Genomic DNA, 22,258 nt, shown 5'->3' on the forward strand with positions numbered 1-22,258 from the left:
CTAGACTGCAAAGTCGAATGAAGGTATTCACCTTGCGAAGGCTGAGATGAATCCTTCCTAGGTTTTAACCACTGGAAAATATTGTAGCATAAAATTCACTGTAGAAATGCAATTGTGAGAAACAAACTAAAATCAGCTGTAGTTGTACTTCAGAAAATAATGCCCTGCTCCTTTCCACAACAATGCTCAATACTCTTTGGCTCAGTTTGGATTATAATATTGTTTCCAAAAGCTATTCTCATTTAATTTCTTGTAGTGTAATGAAAGATTGTAATGCTACTCTAATGAAGCAGTGAATGAAGTTGATCTATGTGATTCCACCTCATTTTAAACCCATTTAAGATAAACAGTCCTTGTTATGCAAATACAAAAAAACTTGACAAGCCTATAAGCCACTGCATTTCTTGTCAAAGTTTTCTCTTGTTTGTAATGCATCTATTTACTGTGATTCCATTCTGTCTGGTAATTCACACAAGACTCCTTTGTAATATTCCTTCTAACGCTGCTTGAGCAGTTGGCTGGTATGGTTGCCTTAGGTTGGAGGTAGCCTATAATTTTCTTAGGAAAATAGATCTTAACATTAATAAAATGGAATAAAGCATTCATGCGTAGGTCCAGAGTGCAATAAAAGAATGGTACTTAGAGAAAAGCAGCCTTTGGAGAATGATTGAAGAAAGGAACTGGCAGAAACCTCATGAAGTTCAATAATGGGAAGTGCCAAGTCCTGCACCTGGGGAAGAGTAACTCCTTGCACCAGTACAGGCTGGTGGTCAACTGGCTGGAAAGCAGCTTGGTGGAAAAGGCCCTGGGGCATTAAGTTGGCCATGAGCCAGCAATGTGCCCTTGCTGCTGATAAGGCCAACAGCATCCCAGGCTGCATTAGGAAGAGCATTGCCAGTGGACTGAGGGAGGTGATTCTCCTGCTGTATGCTAAAAGGTGCTAGTCCTTTTGAATACCACGAGAAAGACAAATTCTCTCAAGAGAGAGACTTTTGGATATTAATACAATAGTTAATGGCATGTTATAAAGTCTGGGAACCTCAAGTTGATACAGCATTGGATGGTCCTCTAGTCAGGTGGTGGCATGCTCAGGAGATCCTGTATGTGATGACAGTATTGCAGTATTGCATTCTTTTGAGTTTTTGTACGTTTTTCTTACATGTTCTGTGGGCAAAAGAATGAAAACCTGTTGCTTCTCTTCAAGATAAAGACAAGGATATGCTGCTGGAGTTATCGTTGATGGCAAGTGGATGCCACCTCCAGGCTTTTTCATTATGGTTAGTTGGCTAAGTTCATTCTCTTCTAGGAAAAAAGAAGACTGAGAGAGAATCTGATCAGTGTGTACAAATATCTAAAGGGAAGGTGTCAAGAGGATGGGGCCAGACTCTTCTCCGTGGTGTCCAGCAATAGGATGAGCAGCAACAGGCGCAAACTGAAACACAGGAAGTTCCATCTGAACAGGAGGAAAAACTTCTTTGCTGTGAGGGTGACAGAGTGCTGGAGCAGGTTGTCCAGAGAGGTAGTGGAGTCTCCTTCCCTGGAGGTATTCAAAACTCACCTGGACGCAATCCTATGCAATGTGCTCTAGAGGACCCTGCCTGAGCAGGGCAGGTTGGACTAGATCATCTCCAGAGGTCCCTTCCAACTTTGGCCATTCTGTGATTCTGTATGTCAAGGCATAGGTGCAGCACAGTATAGTCCTGAAGGTCAAGTGACTGTACACCACCACAGTACCGACCTGCGCCTACTCAGGCCAACTTGTTCTGTGGATCACAGCTCCTCAATGTGCAACAGTCTTCCAGTTAGGACCACTACACGTTCACTTCTCACTACATGTTCTTCTCTCCCCTGTTGAGACCACATCTGGAGTTGTGTATCCAGATCTGGGCTCCCCAGTACAAGAGAAACAGCACATACTGGAGTGAGTGCAACGAAGAGCCACCAAGACGCTTAAGGGACTGGAGCATCTCTCATAGGAGGAGACGCTGAGAGCTGGGACTGTTCAGCTGGAGAAGAGGAAGCTCAGGGGAATCTTATCAATGTGTATGAATACCTGATGGGGGGGAGTAAACAAGAGGGAGATGGACTTTTCTTAGGGGTATCCAGTAGCAGGACAAGAGGCACATGAGCGCAAATAGGGATACAGGAAGTCCTATTTAAACAGAAGAAAACATTTTTGGGGGGAAGGGTGGTCAAACATTGGAACAGGTTGCCCGGAGAGGTTGTCGATGTCCATGCTTGGAGATATTTGAAATGTGATGGACGTGATTCCGGGCAGTTTGCTCTAGCTGACTCTGCTTTTTTGCACAGGGGCTTGGACTAGACAATTGGGGCTGGATGAGAGGTGCCTTCCAACCTCAGCTATTCTGTGGTTATGTGAAAAAGAGGTACATAAATTCTTTTGTCAAAAATGGTGATCCTCAGCTATCATGTAAATTTGAAGATACTGGAAGACTACAGGCACCTCAGCTTTTGACACTACTATTTCCAGGCACCTTCAGCCCTCTTAGCCTGCTCAGAAATCCCCTAGTCTCAAAAGGGTGCACAACTTGCACTGCATTGCACATGCCTTCTGTTACCTTCCACATGTTTGAAATGTTATGAGCGTATGTACATATCCAAAGTATGTTCTCAGGCTATCCTGCTCCAGCCGATGTGGACAAAATATATTTGCAGTAGTTGCCATTTTTCTTTTTCTTTTTTTTTTTTTTCTTTTTTGAAAGGAGGTGATGGTTGATAATCTGTGCTCAACTATGAGCTTGCAAAGATGTATGCAGTTATTTTAGGTGACTCTGAAGTAATTCTAAGTCGAAGCCTCTCCCTAAGGCATCTTGTAAAATAGATCCATGTGGACAAAGCACCTTTAGTTTCAAAGACAGTGTAGATGGGATACTGGGCAGTGTGCTTCTCTGTATTATTTTCAAAATACAAATGGATCAAATACAAGTGAAAAAGAGGAATTATTTAATTCAAACTCTAGAAACATATGGAAGGTAAATAGGGAAATCATTAATTAAAAATGATGTATTTTACTACAAAGGGGTAGAATGTTCAAAGGCTGCTTGCTTAAATTCATATACCCAGGCACAGCTCACTAGATTTTAGCATGACTCTCTGGGATTTTAGTATTCTTCATTCTTGTTTATTTATATTGCCTCAGATGACTTTCATTATTTATAGCAAAATGTAATACGTTAAGAACCTCAAGTAATTTATTTTGAACGTGATATTTTGAACATAATGCAGGTTACATCAATGTTCAGGAAGCAGGTAGAGCTGAGCACTGCCTGAGCTGATACCGGAGATGTGAAAATGCTTATAAAACACACTACGTGCTGTGTTCATTACAAATAAATCTCCAGCAGCAAAGTAAATTGCATTAATTAGAATTACTGCAACAGGAACTATGGCTCAACTTTTTTTTCTTGCTTGGCTTTTTCTTCTTTTCTGAAACCAAAAGATTTTTTCAGCTCTCAGTGTTGTATTTCAATGACCAGTATTTGACCATCAGTGAGCTGTCATAGAGAGAGTCCTTCCTATAGCAAATCATTATTATGTGGAAAGAATAATACAGCTTGAGGCAAAGCGGTCGTCCACAAGGAATCAACATGAGATTGGAAGGAAGAGTGAGGGGCCTTCCCTACAGTCTCTGAAGTACAGGTGTGCTTTTAAGTAAAGAGAATTGAGCCTGAGCACCAGACCTCTCGCTGTCTGGGGGGATTGTCATCTGGTAGCTCAGCTCCCTTGTGCTATTTTGGGTGCTCCGATTGGTCTCTCTAAGATAATTCTGCTATAAAAAAGGAATCGAAGCGGACAAGCGCTAGACCGCTGCCAGGAATTGGACTTTTGCCGTTTTTTCTTAGCAATGTTCACATATCTTGGGACTTGACAATCTCGGTTGACTTCCAGCCTGTTCATCTTGAGCCTTGTAGAAGTGCCAGAAAAGTCAAAAAGGCATCAGCCGGGTGTACACAGTTCCCTGCATTGCAGGTCTATGGAGTGGAGGAGCGGTGACTGTCTGGGCCAGAGGGTTTTGAATACCCTCTGGAGGTAGATTGTCCTGTACAATTGTGCTTATTTACATTTCCCTTACTCCCTGACTCCTCCTATGGTGAACAGAAAACTCATGTTCTGTTTTGCTTTTCTTCTTTTAGTAGCAGGAAAGTGACTCACACAATATGGAGCTTCAAGAGACCAAACAGAAAGTGTGAACTTTCAGCGCCACTTTTTCCTCATTTTTAGGACTAGCTCCACTGTTTTCTTTAGTTGGAGAGTAAGACAAACTGTTATTGGACCTAAAATAGTGCTATTATTACTCGTAAAATGCGTTGTACCCAAGTAAATTGATGCCTCATTATATTACACTAAAAAGCAAAATTTTTGGTATGTCAGTGGGTTGCCTGAAGCAGGAAAATGTATGGAAGAACATAAGCCATATCCTGTATTCTGATATTTGCGATGGCTGCTCTTACTTTGTGTGTTCTGAATGTATTTGCTTAGCATTGTGCTTTCATGCAGAAGAGTAACGATTAGACTTGTCCCAGTGTGAGATGATTCACGTATGGAGAATGTGCATATTCAGAAAGAGTTAGATTTCAAGAGTAAATCATTGAAGAGAGGCTTATGATAGGAATAAAGAACAAACTGATAGCTGAGCAAAGAAGAAATGTATTTAATAAAAGGCAATTAAACTATGGAGTTTTCATCAAGCCGAATCTCAAGCAATTATGACTGCTTGTCTGACTACTTCTGTTGGAAGTCTCTGTTCTTAATTCTTTTTGTAAATTTAAGTTCATAAATATGAATAGGAATAAGTTTGTAAATATAGTTCATTCTTTGATTTTAGATAATATGCATTTATGTATACTAAAAATATACATGTATAAGAAAATGCTTCTGTATAAAACAAATATACACTCCCTAAAGTGATTTTCCAATTTTATCACACAGCGTTGCTTTAGTATAATGTAAAAGCTTACATAATATCAGAGTAGGGCCAGATATTTAAAGTTAATACAACATCAACTAGACGTCAAATTGTTATTTGTTTTATCTGAAAATGTTTAACACTATCTAATATTTAGCAAAATAAAAATGTTTCCCAATTTTGATATTATTCATGCTTTCTCAGAGATGTTAATATAGCCCAGCAACTGGCATGAATCCTCTCCGGCAACGAGCACTGTAGGAAATGCCTTTCATGTTTGTGACTTATTATATCTTTTATAGGTTCAGTGCAAATTCATAAGGTACAATAATTCTTGCCTTTGGAAATGGCTAGTCTTCTTTATAAATACACCTAATTTATGCTGAAGTGAAAGGAAACATCAAGCTAAACATATTACTCAGTAGCAAACCTTCTCTGAAAGATTGTTCATTTGACTATACGTGCCTAATTTGCAAATAGGATGCTATGTTAATGTTCAACAGACACTTTCAGAAAATTTGCATGTGAAGTGCCTTCTCATTAAAAAACAGCAATAAACAAATATAAAGCTAACACAATCGGAAATAAGTATTCCTTGAAACAGTTATTCTGCTTGGATTTCAGCTCTCATCTTCATCATGAAGAACCTAGGCATGACAACATGGTTCTGGTATATGATTCTTGAAAAGTAAGATTTTCAAAGTGAAACCACAAATAAGAAAGAAGTCAAGGGATAGTGTGGCTCAGAGAATACCACTACAGTTGTGTCTAGCTTGTCAGTTTGACTCTTATCTAAGCTGATCACAGAAAAATGCTAATGCCAGCAGAAAAACCTTTCTGCTTGGAAACCTTTGTGAAATGTTTTTATGGCTCTCTTCTTGGTTCCTCCAGGCCACTTAACCTCATCCAAGAGGTACCTTATTCCAGCCAGATCTCTCGATGTTATTGTTGGTGTGCAGTTCTGAGTCAGCAAGAATCAAAATGGGAAACTCTACAAGATAGGAGATGCAGTAGATTTTGGTGAAATTGATTTTTAAGTGACACATCAAGACTAAAGTTCTGTTATTACGGGAGTAAATGTTAGCTATCATTCCAGCTGAAAAAAAAAAAGAACTCTAGAAAATCATCCTATCCACAGAACATCTCTACTGATGGTTTCAGTTTTTTCTCCTTTTTTTTTTCTGCTGTAATATTGAACTGAATATGATACTCAGGAACAAGGTATAGTGGCATGTGTTATTAGGCTACCAGCTCATCTGACAGGCAGGAGGTGGTAAACAAAGGGTATAGGTGCTTGCTTGTGTAGTAACGCTGTCAGGTGTGTGACTGTTTTTTACGAAATAAAGGTCATATGTCAAATGACTCTGGATTTGTCACAGATGGAAAGTGATCTTAATTAGGACCACTTGTTAGCCACTTACATATTCAGATATTGGTACCACTTAGAACAGACAGTAGCCAGTCGAGATTTACCTAATGCCAATTTGTAGAAATTGCTGCACAGAGCCTTAGCCCTAGTAGTGCCAGAGGCTTGCAATTTGCAACTCTCTCAGAGTGAAAGTTTTACAGAGCCTTCCTGTTCCTATTTGCCCTTTATTGGGCTGCCGTTGTTGGTCTCACAGCCTTGTACCTGCATACTTGCATGGTGGGTTCTCATGGGAAGTAATTACTGCTGAAGTGAAAATCACCCCTTTTGCCCCCTCCTTGCCTTACCACTTGTTTTGTAGATTTTTGTTCATATTAGAGAAAAATAAATGCAGTGCACAACACAATAGGTAACAATCATTTGAATATTTAATAAATATTATTCAACAATATGTGTGTACCGGAGTGTAACAACTAATGTGCAACGTTTGCACCCAATTAGCATACTCCAATCAGTGTGAATAGCACCATCAATGGGAACAATCATTGGGGAGTTTGAGCGGGTCTTGATGAAAAGTATACAGTCCCTGGGGAAAAACATGGCAAAAAACCACCCTCTCCATCATCTTCCACCTGCTGCACTCCAGAGAATATCCCAAGCCTCCCAGACTCTGTTTCTGCTCTCTCTACTGACTACTGGGAAGAGGATTTTCCCTCTTCCCTTTCCTCTCTCTTTCTTTTTTTCACCCTCTCTCTCTCCTCTGTTTTTTTATCTTCCTCGTAAAGTAGCTTTCATTGTTAGAATCCCTATATGCCATAAGCTACAGATCAATGCTAATGAAACTCTGTGCCCATAAACCTATCTCAACATCCTTTGTGCCTCAAGTACCCATTTCATTTCTTTTGTAAGTCTATCAGGGCACAGCTGTGGACAGAGTGAGTGTTGAATCAAAGGGAGATAGGGCTAGAAAGGCATCACATTTTTCAATGCTGATTTTTGTTTTTCATTTAATTTGATCAAGTGGGATTGAATAATAAAGAAAGGCAAATCTAAACTATTATTGCTTAGGCAACAAGAGGCAGCTAAGAATGAAAACTGCAGCTTCATTAAAAGCAATGCAAGAGATGTACTATAGCTGCCTGCGGAAATCTGTGTTGATCAAGTTTTGAGATCTAACTTGAATACATTATGAAAACATCAGTTTCATTCAGTTTCACTGGAGGAGAAGTAGAACTTGAAATCTGAAGCTGGTTTATATTCTTTTATATTTATATTATACGCATTTAGATGCTATTGCTGTTTGGAAGATGTTGTAGTGAATATCCATTGACATAAACATATTTTGGCAGACACTGGAGAGAGAAGTGCAGCTAACAGCATCTTGCCTATATTCAGTTCCACCAGCTGTATCATATAGCCATGTAAGAAATCTGTCAGGCTTTATAAAATTAGCCTCAAGACAATTAGTAATGACTTTTTATACTATTACTGTACACCACCCAGAAACTCAAGCAGAGACCAGCCTCCATGTTCTGTGCTATGTATGGCAGTTTTATAGCCATGAACTAAACATTTTCTGAAATCTGAAAATATTTCTTTCCTTTTATCTCCCTTATTCTATATTTGTAGCCCTGATTTATCGTATGGACTTAGTTATTGTTAACTTAATTTATGTAACTGAAGAGAAGAAGGTCTAACCACATACTTAAACTTTCCTACATACTTATTTATTTCAGTGTTATATGTTCCTGATCACGAAAAAGCACATAAAATATGAAGAAAGTGCTTGATTTTGAAATCTTACAGTATCTCACAATATTTGATATTTTTTTAGTCTCTAACTGCTACATTTAATGAAAGGGCAATTTATTGGAGGGACATATAATTAAAAATAAGAAATAGATATATTAGAAGTTAAAAAAAAATGTATACTGTACTGTTTGCATACAGACACACAGCATTTTAAACTCCACACACACACAAACACACACATAGTTGCCATATTGTTACCCTTTTTGATGTAGGTAAGGAATAGGAGTGTGATAAAACAGAAACAAATTACTGTTCTTTCATACACTAATTTAGCTAAACCATTAAACATTCTTAACCTTACAATTGTCAAATAATTATGCAGTTACTGTATTTATCGTACGGTAGAGCCTAAATGTTCCAAAGCACAGGGTGGCCCCACTCTGTCAGATACTACAGGCAAACAGTAAGAAAGCAGCCCTACCATGTAGTCTTTATAGTCTGAACAGTAAGACAACCAAATGATGGGAGAGGAAGGAAAGGGCAGACTGTTGTCTTTATTTTACAAATGAGGAATTGAGCTACAGATTGATTAAAAGAGATATGAAAGATCAAAAAGAATCCTGTAACAGAATGACAACCCCATACCAGACTTCCGGTAGGAAAGTTCAATGCATTCACCATCTCAGCATTCTTCCAGGAGCTATAGCTGTATGAGTGAAAAAAGAGAACGTATACCTAGGCATTACTTGAAATGATTGACAGAATTGAAAGCCAGTAGGTAAAAAGAGGAAAGATTGTGCTGTCTGTTGGTTTCTGGAGATCAAAGTGTGTGCAGCAAAAAATAAAGTAATTTGCAGCAGAAGACATTCCCAGTGCAGATCAGATGGTGGATTTATGATTTCCAAAGAGGATCACCTTGGATTATTTGCCCAGTGAAGCAGGCACTTTGTATAATCCAGCTGACAGCTCCAAAAAGAGCTAAGTCATTGCTTGATTTTTTTTTTAATTTAAATGTGATTCAGTCAAATGGATTTTCATATGCTAATTAACAGTATTTTGACAGTATTTGTGTCTATAAAATAGATACATCACAGAATCACAGAATGGTTGAGGTTGGAAGGGACCTCTGGAGATGGTCTAGTCCAACCCGCCCTGCTCAAGCAGGGTCCTCTAGAGCATATTGCACAGGATCGCATTCAGACGGGTTCTGAATATCTCCAAGGATGGAGACTCCACCACCTCTCTGGGCAAGCTGTCCCAGTGCTCTGTCACCCTCACAGGAAAGAACTTTTCCCGCATGTTCTGACGGAACTTCCTGTGTTTCAGTTTGTGCCCGTTGCCTCTTGTCCTGTCGCTGGGCACCACGGAGAAGAGGCTGGCCCCATCCTCTTGACACCCCCCCTTCAGATGCTTGTACACATTGATGAGATCACCTCTCAGTCTTCTCTTCTCCAGGCTGAACAGGCCCAGCTCTCTCAGCCTTTCTTCAGAGGAGAGATGCTCCAGTCCCCTCATCATCTTGGTAGCCCTCCGCTGGACTCTCTCCAGTAGCGCCATGTCTCTCTTGTCCTGGGGAGCCCAGAACTGGCTCCAGGTGAGGCCTCCCCAGGGCTGAGGAGAGGAGGAGGATCACCTCCCTCCACCTGCTGGCAACACTCTGCTTCATGCACCCCAGGATCCCATTGGCCTTCTTGGCCACAAGAGCACATTGCTGGCTCATGCTTAACTTGTTGTCCCCCAGCACTCCCAGGTCCTTCTCTGCAGAGCTACTTTCCAGCAGGTCAGCCCCCAGCCTGTCCTGGGGCATGGGGTTATTCCTCCTCAGGTGCAGGACCCTGCACTTGCCTCTGCTGAACTTTGTGAGGTTCCTGGACAGTGATGGCTGCACGACTCGTGGCTGAATCCCTACCCCACTGATTAAAAAACAATTTGCATAATCATTCCTATGTTCAGGGCAAGCCTGAATAAGCCCTGGGAAGCCTGTTCCTTAGTCCAGATGAAGTTCAGCCAGTTGCTTTTGCTTCAGTTCCCAAATTCAGACTGTCAGAGGTATTCTCCCTCGTATTATTGGCGTGAATCTCTTCTTTGGCCTCTGCAGCGTGCTAGAACTAAATGAGAAGAAGGCAAGATCGCAATTACTTTTAAAGCCACTCTGGAAACAAGCAGAACAATTCTTTCCCTAGTGTGTACTGTCCTAGGTGAGACACCATTTTCAGCAATGAACAAAATGATATGAAAAGTGACAGGGAGACCAGGGAGACTTACACCTCCAAACTGTTGAGATGGAATGAGGTCAAATTTGGCAAAATGCATTAAATCAGCTGGAGAAGTTCTTTTTTAAAATAAGAAAATATTAGCAGCCACACCGTATATGTGTTCTGCTTTTCCTGTTCAAAACTTTTGCTAAAACACTCTTTATCCACTGAAGCTGTGACAAAAAGGTGCAGGTATATTTATGAATGCATATTGTTAGGTTATGTAGCAATAAGCTCATCTCCACACACACACACAAAGGATTGCAGAGAGAAACAACAGCAGGCGGGAAACCTGAATAATACCCTGCCCAGCTACTGTCAGGCCCATCACAGGAGAGCACTCAGTCCACAGGGGCTCGTCTCCACAAGCACAGAGGAGAGTGGAGGCAGAACAGCAGGCGGGGAACCCACATTACCTGCTGAGGAATGGGCACCCTGCCTGGCTCCTCCGGGGCTGTCTCAGGAGATCATCAGCCCCATGGGCCAGGTGTGAAACCCAGCGGAGTGAGTCAACAGGGGTGGCTCTCTGAGGCCCCTCATTGAGTAAGGAGGTCACTGCCTTGGGTATGGGACACAAGGGGAATGGTATGCAGGGGAAGAGCATTTAGGATTGCTCAAGACTTATTATGACATGTTTAGGGGAGGAACCAAAGGAAAGGGAGGGATCTAGGCGATTTGGGTAGGAAGGAACACAGCAAAATAGAGGGATATGCAGACAAAAAGGGGTCGGTTGCATGTAAATGGGGCTGGTCAGTACACTTGTCTGACCATACCCTCTCCTTGATCAGCACAGTTTGTCCTATCTTCTTATTAAATTCCTTTCTAACTATTTCCCTATTTGAGGAGCTCTACTCTGTGTGTGTGTGGGGGGGGGGGGGGTCTGAGTGCCAGCAACAGCAATGGAACCATAGTCGCAGGAACATATGTTTGTACTGCCCGCAACTGGAGCGAGTGAGGGTATATGAATGATGTGCTGGAGGGGTCTACAGATCTTGTCCTACAGGGCAATCAGGTTCAGCCTCCTTATCTAATATGTATATTGCAAACAGTCTACATTTTCATTCTTCACCAGTTGGCTTCTACTGGAACATATCAATAGTATTTTGTCAGAAAACAAACATCAGAATCTGTCTTTTTAATAGAAGAACTATTCCCCTGACAACATGAAAATATGTGTTAGCAAGCACTGATACAAGGACTATGATACAGGCCCCAAAGTGCTTGGTTGTTTTAGGAGAGTTGTAAGCCCAGATGTGCTTATAATTCATTGTTACTAAATACTAATAACAAATATCAGAAGAACTATAAATAACACTTAAGTTTTCCTCTCGCTACACATTGCCAACCTATAGATGTCTCCGTGAGAAACAAATGACACTGAATTTGTATAAAATATACTTTCTTATATGAAAAAAAATCCTCTAACACATCACAAGCTGCTAAAGGCATCTGAAAATTGGCGTGTGCAATCATTCGTTATACTAATAGCAAATAGTTTTGCTTATCAAATCTTCCTGTCCCTGCAAATCATTCCAAGGTGTCTGGGTACCTGTATAGCCAAGTACTTAAGCAAAGGACTAATTTACACATATGAATGGTTCTCCTGAAGTCACACATCTGACATTATGCATATGATTTTCTTAATCAGGTGTTAGTTCTTTATACAGACAAGAAAAAAATATGTATCTCGTAATTAAATGCTGGTGCATGTGGTAACGTAATAGCGATTACATGAATCTCTGGACATTTCCCAATTGTACTTTGCCCCTGCATCTCCTAGGTTTCTTAGATGTATGCACCAGAAGGTACATATAGGTCAGTGAAATGATAAGGCGATTCTGTGAAATCCTTTATGTTCATATAATATAATGTTTCACTATAATGTTTGAAGACAAACCTACAGTGGATGCTGATAAATAGCTAATAATGAAACTCATAGCATGCCTACTTTGTCTAATAGCTGTTTTCTTCTGGTGTTCAGACATAACTGGGCTATAGTTGGCAGACAAGTAAATATTATATGTACTCAAAGAAACAACAAAGCCTGTGGGTTTTTGGTGTTCTTTTTTGGTATCATGTCACAAAAGAAGACAAATAATTACCTTACTTGAAAAGATAAAAGATGTAGTTTTACATGTCATTACTAGATTCAATAATGCTATTTTTATCGAATATAAATCTGATGCTGATGTAAACTGATCTCAGAGAAATCACAGCAAACTTTACAAGCTAAGGATATCTCTGTCTCTCTTATTCCTAGAGGGTTAACTGCCTTGAAGTTATGGTTCCCTGTTGGAATTGGCAAATTAATTTAGAACGATAGCTGCTCTGAAGTAATATTTGTCAAAATTGTATTTAAAAGTAGGTGTGCTGTCTGCTCCAAGCCTCCTCTTGTGACTGAAAATGTGACTAGTATATATTTTACTGTGTTAAGAAATCGTACTTGTAAGAGTAAGCAGGTCATTGAAACACAGAGTAGGTTCTGGAAACCATTTTCTGTCCTTCTAAAAGTTTTTGGGCTTAATGACATGTATGAAACAATCATAAATGTCAGTACATGTGAGTCTTCTGAAGTCACACCTTTACACCTAGTTTCCAGTTCACTGTCTATCAAGTGATCATGCTCCAAGTATATACTGCACGATATAAACAGGATAATGTCATATGTTTTATTTCCTATCATGCTGTTATTAATACACTTTGGGATTAGTTACATAATGGAGTTGAAATACTAGTCTGCTAAATATGCTAGAAAGGGTAAAAAAGAAAAATGTAATTACTGAAATCCACCACCAGAGAGAGCTTTTGTCTTTCTAACATTAATAGGAAGCCTACAAAAAGAGGTACTTCATTCGTCTCTTGTAAGTGTCATAATGGAAATCTGTGCTAAGACTGGTATAGCTTTTATTTATTGTCAGTTTTATTTATAAGTATTGAATTATTCTGCTAGATTTCAGGAGGAGAATAATGAATTAAAATGTCAGATATTCATAGCACCAATAGGAAATATAACTGCTGAGAGAGAGAGAGAGTGTGTGTGCGTGTGTGTGTGTGCGTGTGTGTGTGTGTGTGTGTGTGTGTGTGTGTGTGTGTACATACATGAATATAAATTGTTTTAATTGCACACTTGATCCTGTTACACCTGTCAGGACAGCTTGCAAAACTGATGTAAATCAGAGGCAAACTGTAGTACTAACCGAGTGACTAGAATCTAGGAAGGTCCTGATATGATACCCTTTAATTTGATTTTAATTCAGTCTGCCAGTATTACCAACAGAGCGAAGCATTCTGTGAAGCATGGAAATGCACTCAGAGTTGAACTGTCTGAATGGGGAGCTATGCTACACATTTCTCCTTAGCTGTGAAATTATGCACATAAGCTGGCTCTGGGGATATAGCTTTTGGTTTCAACTACTGACATATGACACAATTGCAAAACATTTTGTAATGTATATAATCACATATTCTTTTAGATTTGAAATACTCTTTTTGATCACTTTGAATTTCTTAAATAGAAAATCAATTTACATAAAATGAATAAAATTGTATATGTTTTTTATTTGCTTGGTAGAACTTGGACTATATTTTACCTGATGGCTCATATCACTTATGGTAAAGACACCAACTTTGGCTCAGGAAGAACAGCAAGTTGGCAGAAGCTCTGAAGCTATTTCTGGGAAGAGTCATCACATGTCTGTCCTCAGCTTCTTTACGAGGCCTATAGTGTTGCAAAGAGGACACTGGGCAAAATATACCTTTGCTGTGATCCAGCAGCTCCACTGACTTTGCAGTCATGGATGAGGTAGCCTCCTCTTTCACGCCCTCTCCTCCAATATCCCCTCTCCACTTTTATCCCAAAAAAGTATTTGAAGGTGACTCATAGCATCTTCACATGATCCTGCTGAGGTCTATACAGAAATGTATGGAAACCTTCAATGAAGTAATATCTTTTTTCTAATATGAAGATAGTTATTGGTAACCTAATAATGATGACATGAACCTGTCATACTCTCCACACTTGAAGTTTTTCAGTTCTTTCACTTAACTGGCACTCACTGCACATTCCTTCCCATGTTAAAACTTCAGGGAGTGCTACGGAATATGTAAGTTCAGGCCTGTAAAGAAATCCTTCTAATGGCAAATAGAATAATTAAGCCTGTGTTATTTGGCTTGATCTAGTGTCTTTTAAATATTCATTGTTTTGTAAAGATGAAAGGTACTCAACATCTTTTTTTTTTTTGAAGAAACAGACCAAACAGCATAGTAAATAGCCACAATAGCAACATATTTCCTCTTAGAAGTGAGCCAAACACATGACTAAACGCAGTCACCCACACAACCTAGCCCTATGCACATGTGGACATCCAAGAAGCCCCTCAAAAAAAGAGTGCACTACAGGTCATGCGAATTATTCTGACACGTTGTAGCTAGCCAACCTAATTATAGGTTGTCTTTAATGCTGTTTTCTGGGCTTTTTTTTTTTATGTGTCACTAAATAAATACGTAACAGAACACTAAGAGCCAAAAATTATTGTGAAATCCTAAAAAGCTATGCTATTAATTTTGATTTGGGTTTCATCTAAACAAGACTTCATGCTTCAGAGGTTCCTCCTAGGAATAGATGACTATGCAAAAGTATCCTGGTACAGAAGCTAGTCGTAATTTGTTTTGCTTACTTGAAAAAAAAAATCATGGAAGCAGATGTATTCCAACGTAGTTTTCAAAAATTTATTTTAAATTTAAATTTAAATTTGGGTCTTCTAAATTTAGTTCAGCCTAATTTTGACCTGAGTGAGCTCTTTATTCATGAATATTGCATTAGCTACTTGCTGTGAATTCTTTGTATTCTAGCCCTTAACATCAACTAGGCCAGACATGATGCTGCACCATTTGATTGATCAAATATGTAATCAGGGCTGATCATATCAAAAACCCACCCGCTCTAAGTGAGGTTTTAGAGCTGTTACAACTCAAGACTGCTTTAGAGAAATAGAGAAATGTTGCCTTAAATAATAGAGGTCTTGAATTGCAAGATACTGAATATGTTGCTAATATGTGAAAGTCTGCTGCTAGCTACTTCCATCATTCAGAATTAATGATAATTAGATAAATCTTTACTCTTGTCATTAGTGTCTCTCCACAGCCTTTTTCAATCTTGCTGATAATTTCGTGAAGGGGTCAGTGCGTGGGCAAAACAGAAATCTTTCCTTCTCTCATGCCATTAAGTTTGCAGCTGAGAAAGCATATGCCCAAACGGATTCCTTGCAAGGAAAAGCTCCAGCATGCCCTGGGAGCTGCCAGCATGCAGCTGAATTCAGTGAAACATGTGCACACTACTGGGGGAAAGCCAGGGCTGATGTCTCCTGAGGCTCCTGGTAAGGAGAAAAGCCAGGAAATGCACATGGACCCATTGAGTAAAATGTGCCTCTATGTGATTTACATTATACTTCTTTGCTTACTTTTATGTAGGGAAGTTAGCACAGTAAGTAGGGTGTGAACTAACAGCACATCATGCCTCAGTCTGCCTCATGGTACAGGCAGAGAAATTTGGTGATGAGCTACACCAACATAGCAACTCACTGCTGTCACCTACTCTACCTGTTCCTGCCCATCACGTCACCTGCAGCCTCCTGTGGCCTGGCTTGGGCACACCTCAGGACAGCTACAAGCCAGCTGAACCACAGCCAAGACTTTAGTGAGTTTTCTGCCCCTTTAATGAGTGGCTTTCAGAATGGTCTGATAAAAGGCAGGGCCAGCTCAGCTGAGGAGTGAGACTGGGTGCTCAGGAACTGAGGGAGGGGGAAGGTAGGGTAGTGGGGAAGCATTCACTTGGCTCAGCTACCTACAAAACCAGCATGCCAGCATGAGGTAGCAGGCTTCAAAAGCTACCTCACCTAGAGGCTCTCGGTTTGCAAAGGTGGTACAGATCCTCACAAGGCGTATCTGTGGATTCACATCCTTGCTTGCTGAGGGTTTCAGGATTTTCATGAGAAAGCATTCTCCATTTCATAATAGGGTAGAAAGGCCCTAAAACAGTAGAGACTCCAGCTCTCAGGGCATCTTTTCAATTATACTGTCATCCTTTAGTGCATCTGATCTGTCTTGATGGATTTCAACACTTTTCTCTGCAAATGACTCAACAATCATTTCCCACTGTACCTCTGCAGAGATTATAAAGGGAAAGTGACACATTAGACTAGCTGGCTTGCCCTGCTTTCAGGAAAAAAAAAAAAATTGCCAAATTTAAGGTTTACACTAGATTTTTGAAGTAGAGGACTGAAAAATTGCTTTTTTTCTCTCTCTCTTCTCTCACTATTCTAACCTAAGGCTTCCAGTTTCAGCACACTTCTTTGCTTAAGACATACCACAAGATAAAAACCGGATCCAAAGAGAAACAAGTGGCAACAAGAGAACTCAAGTGGCATACAGTTTGGTTATTTCAAGTAGTTGAGTCAGATCTGAGGGAAGGAGGGAAAATGATAGGACTATTTAGAGTTAATTTTATGCAGCAGCTGTGGGGGAGAAGAGAAGAAGGGTATCAGATGCATCCTGCAAAGCAACATAAGCAGATTTACTTCTGTAAAGGCAGAAAAAAAAGCCAGCACGTTAGAGGTGACCAGCCACCACACTTGCTCATCGATATTTTGTCCAGCAAGTCTGTTTTGAACTATAGATAAAGAAAGTAGATGTCACTGGCTCTCAGACGATTTTGTTTTTATGAGAGCAAAGAACGTAGTGCAGAAAACACTTCTGTTTATGTTTTGGGCTCCATGTTTTCTAAATAAGCCTGCAGACTCTGCAGTCCATTTCAAAGACTTTTGAAGGGATTAATCCTTCAAAAAAGGATGAAAAGTTGTGAATAATGATACTACTCACACAGCACACAACAGTAGAGGGTCTCAGACACAAACAGATTAAGCTTTACAATTAAGTTCAATATTGCCTCCATTTTGTAGGTGAAGAAACAGGCAGAGGCAGAGAGAGATAAGGGATTTGCACACGGTCATGCAAAAAACCCCCCAGTAACACTGCTAGGCAGAGAGCCCATACTTGAAGAAAGTTTTACATTGCCTTGCTCTGACCAGCTTTGGCCCCAGTGAGCCAAAAGACCATTAAAGTTAGCGCAACCAGTCAGCTGTTGGCTGGAGTGGTGTATCCTCATCTGGGCTCCCCAGTATGAGAGAGACAGGGACATACTGGAGTGAGTGCAGTGAAAGACCACAAAAATGGTTAAGGGATCAGACCACCTGACTTACGAGGAGAGACTGAGAGAGCTATGACTGTTCAGCCTGGAGAAGAGAAAGCTCGGGGGGTTCTTACCAATGTGTACAAATACCTGATGGGGGAGACTAAAGAAGACAAAGCTAGACTCTTCTCGGTGGTGCACAGTGACAGAGCAAGAGGCAACGGGCACAAACTGAAATACCAGAAATTCTGTTTAAATGTGATAAGAAACCCTTTTTTATGGTGAAGGTGGTCAAATACTGGACCAGGCTGCCTGGAGAGGCTATGGCGTCTCCATCCTTGCAGGTATTCAACACCCAACTGGACATAGCCCTGAGTAACCTGCTCTAGGCAGCCCTGCTCTAAGCAGGGGGTTGGACTAGATGACCTCCAGAGGTGCCTGCCAGCCTCAGCGGTTCCCTGTGATTCTGTGAGGCAGAGAGAGAGCGAGAGAACATGCTGTACAGTGGCCCAGAGTTAGTGCGTTCTACTGATTTTCAAGTTATAATTTGGTCCCTGTTTGTCGCGCTTGTCTCAAGCCCATCCTAGGAATTAGGGCTTGTAAGAGCCCCATGAATTTGCTTTTCCCGTGAGTGCGGGTAAAGATGTTACAGTGATATATGTTTCCAGATAAATGTGATCATCAAGAGAGTATGATGCAAGGAGAGAATAAACTTGTTTTTTTCCCCATTTTTGTTCAAAATTTCCAAGTGCCTTATGAACAGCACTTTACAGGCAGCGTAGAAAACAAGGACATATAGTTAAGTTTGCAGTATCACGTATTGAGAAGTTTGATGTGGCAGAGTTAAAGTTACCAGAGCAACAGTAGTTTGTTCCTTTGTGGTTAGTGATTACCAGACAGTTTTTGCTCAGATGATCACATATGGTCCGTTACATGGTTTCCTTCTCCTCCCCCTCATTCCCAGGATAGATTGGATTCACTGAATGAGCAACCAGGAATACTGTCTTTTACAGTGTTTGATCCAGTCTATGCACCAAGTGAAGCAGCGCATGCATTGAAATGGAACATGTCAGGGCTCTGAGTGCACCAGTAGGTTCTGTTTGCCATGACCAGCTTGTAATCATCTTTTTGTATAATCCCCCCACCTGTGAAACCACCCCCCATCCCATCAAACCAAGGGTTTAGCTGCCTGTGTTCAAGGCTAGCTCTGATACAGAGCAGCTGCATAACCTTGGATCAGACTGTGATGAAAACAGCTAATTTGTGAGAAAAAGCTGTGAAATGCCTCAGCAGGGCACCCCCCCCCCCGCCTCCAGCTGTGCCCCAGCCATCAGCTCATGACCAGCACCACAGCTCTGGCTCATGCCCTTCCTTGTCTGAGGCTTGTGGTAGGTTCAGTTGTACCTTCCCACAGACCTGTCCCTGTCCTGTCCTACCCTGTGGGCTGCCTTCCCAGCTAGAAAATTCTCGCCTCCCAGATTTTTGAGGTAAGAAAGGACATCCTCTGAAGCGGACATCTAGCATGGATAAGTTTATGCTGACATGACAACGTTTAGCAGCTATACGAGCAACTGAGGCAGCATGTTATAATCAGATTAGGCTGGAAACTGTAATGCTAGGCAATGCTATTTTCCCTGCTTATATTAAGTATGTAAAATGTAGATTTTGGCAAGAGATAATATACAGTTACAAATAGGTTAAAAAAAAATTAGACTTGCCCAGCCACATTTAAAAAGGTGCATGATCGACAAATATAACTGAAATGTTTATATAACCCTATAGAAAATGGCACTGTACACAGAAAGTATGCACCGAAGTTGAAGGCTAACATAATATAAATGATGGTTAAGATACAGCTTTTTGCCCCGCTAAAGCGTGCTTTTTCACACTGGAATCTCTAGGATCTGCCTCTCTGACAATAACATGAAGAATAGCAAAGCTGAACTGGCAAAACCTTGAGCTGACCTTCAGTGTGAAGTAAAACATTCCCACAGTGATTTACTTAAAAGGGCCTGATAGTGCCTTGTTGAAGATTATACTGAACCTTGCTATGGTACTGAAACTGTTTTAAACTACCAGGCAAAACATTACATATACTTGGGTTTGAGACTTGTAGATGTATAAATTTGTTCTATTTACACATAAAATGCTAATTATTCCTTAGTATAAATTACCTGCTTTTAGATTAATACTTTTGTGACCTGACCATTCCTGTGTGGAAAACCTCATCTGCTAAATGATATGCAATACAAGGAAAAAATACAAAACTAGACCTAACAAAGAGATTAAGATTACCAGGATGCAGCAGCAAAAAACTAAAACATTGAATCTAAACATTAGGCACCTAATCTTGGTAGATGCACTTAATTAACACATTTGTTGTGACCAAATATGACAGAGCAGAAATAAGAAAAAGGTTGAAAGCATCTGGCTATTATTTTCTGGCACTAAAAGACACTATCACATTACTGGCAGTAATAACTGGTCAGCTTTTCCTGTTGGATCAATGTCTTTGACTCATATGCCAAAAATCAAATTCTTCTTTAAGTAAGTGCTGTGTTATTTTAGCGAGTGGAAAAATAAACGAGCATAAACAAATGACTTGGCTATTTGTCACATTAAAAGAAAACAAATAGAACTGTTCATGAACAACAGGACAGATTTGTGTAAAGTCTCTGTGGAACAGCTAAAGCGCTTCAGCTGTTCCTTTGCACTGCTCGTTGTTGCATATCTGAGAACTCCCATTCTGAGAGTTATTGTGCAACTCCCATTTAACAGAAAAACATGCCCTTGGTACAGTGTGTTCTTCTTTGTATCCAGCCTTCTTCATGGGCAAATCCGCTGAAATGCAGACAAAACTATTAGAAACCACTTAATAACCATGTCATTGTGAGCACCTCTCTCCTAGAAGGAAAGGCCTAGTTGAAGAGAGTGGGTATGCCTGGTACTGGGAAACTGAAGTCTCCCCTTCTAAACAGAACCATCGTAAGGGATGTGAAGTTACGGCTTCATTTGGGGAGGGAGAGTAGGAAAAGACTGGGCTTCCTCTCACTCTCATTCATCTCATTTATCTCAGGATAAAGAGTGGAGTAGGCTAGCTGCAGGCCAACCTATGCTTCCTGGGGATCTATGCTGACAGCCTCCTCCAAGGTCAATTCTATGATGGCCAGTTAGTTACTGTAATTAGAAGTCTTATTAAAAAACACACGCACACAAAACAGAAAACCTTTTCTTTTGTAATCCAACTATTAACCTGCCTATCAATAGATAGCACCATGGTGCCTTCAAAAAGGAATTTCCTGTTCCTCTCAAGAGTTATTATGTAGAGGAAATATAATTTTTGAAAGCCAGTTTGGATAGAGCTGTTTTAAGGGAATGCTTTATAAGTACATACTAAATAATAAAAAATAAGTGCTTGCTGGTTGCTGGGAAAAAGATACCTGGAATGACTCCAGGCTAATGGAGAGCAGCATGACCTGTTTGTTAGCTAATGCTGTAGATAAGCATATCTTTCCCAAGACTGGATTCAGCACTTTTTAAAGCTACCCCCCCCCCCCCCCACCAGAGTAAGTAGCTATGATTTAATGTAGAAATGATTTTTTTCAAGCATGTTTTTGAAGAGAGGGAGGGGGAATTTATACGATTTGGAGGTGGGGGGAGGGAGGGAAAGGCAAGGCAAGGGAAATAGCAGTAGCCACAGCAAAAATAGATATTACTTGGCTGTTAGTCTGCTCCAGCTGATCAATCTGGAAAGAGAAGTATGTAAGAAATGCCCCACTGTGTCAGAGCAATGGTCCATTTAGCCCAGTCATCTGTCTCCAACAGAGGCAAGAGGAGAGGCTATTTAGTGATGGCGTGGGAGTGTGGCTTCCCCCTGCGACTCCCTTCCCTCCCACTACATCAGCACCCGCAACTGTGGTACTCACAAATGCCAGCAGATACAGCCCTGCACGTTCCCTTCTGCTGCACACCGGTGGCAGTCACAGCTACCAAAAGACTGTTGCAAACCGTCTCATGTTTGGACAGTGGAGCTCTCGGGTAAAGACTACTGTCCAGCCTATGCTTATCCTGAGCAGCCCTGCATCAACATTATGGAGGATGCTGTTGCTTAACAAACTCCTTGAAGTCTTTAGCTTGATTAGAGAGGGTGAAATATTGCATGTTCCAAAGTTAATTATAGTTCACACTGCTTTATTCTTTCACCTGTCTCCCCACTGAAAGAGCCATCTATCCTTAAATACTGTTGTCTGCACAAAAGCCTCATTCAAGGTTAACCACACAAAGAACATAAAGCAATGGGACTTTGAACAAACCCGTAGTTAAACAGAAGCATGACTATTTTGTACAAGTGCAGCCTGCATAAACATCTATTCAGGATCATTTTTTAAAATCATCTTGGCAAAGAAGTGCCCTATTGTTTATTTCACTGCACAGCTATAAACAGAGTAATTTGCACTCCATGGTCTTTTTATTTTAGAGTTTGGTTGCCTTGGATTTTGAATTCTAATTAAAATACCTCCTGGAGTCCATAAACTGCTACTAAAAAAGGGCGGGGCAGGGGGAGGAAGAAAACTAAAATGGTTATAGTGAAAACTGACATCCCCTAGTATATTTTTAGCTTGAGCGGATTAGCAAAAAATCATCTAAAAGGTGAGACACATGTAACTATTTCTCAATAATTTAATCTTTCTTTAGGAGGATTAAAAGTCTTATCATTTAAAATTGGCATTTGCCTTCACGGGGTACTTATTTTTTCTGCTATATCAGGAAGC

General features: G+C 40.5%; 1 long non-coding RNA gene across 1 annotated transcript; it reads right to left on the minus strand.

Annotated features, from left to right (window-relative positions):
- Nucleotides 1–8,569: 8,569 nt before the first annotated feature.
- LOC138061393 (uncharacterized) lies at nt 8,570–21,737 on the minus strand. Its single transcript, XR_011135106.1, has 2 exons — nt 21,413–21,737; nt 8,570–10,153 (listed from the first exon to the last, which is right to left on the minus strand). It is a non-coding gene; the product is annotated as an uncharacterized lncRNA (long non-coding RNA).
- Between the last annotated feature and the right edge of the window lie 521 nt (nt 21,738–22,258).

The sequence above is a fragment of the Struthio camelus genome, chromosome 1 (genome assembly GCF_040807025.1).
Source record: "Struthio camelus isolate bStrCam1 chromosome 1, bStrCam1.hap1, whole genome shotgun sequence".
Classification (NCBI taxonomy): domain Eukaryota; kingdom Metazoa; phylum Chordata; class Aves; order Struthioniformes; family Struthionidae; genus Struthio; species Struthio camelus.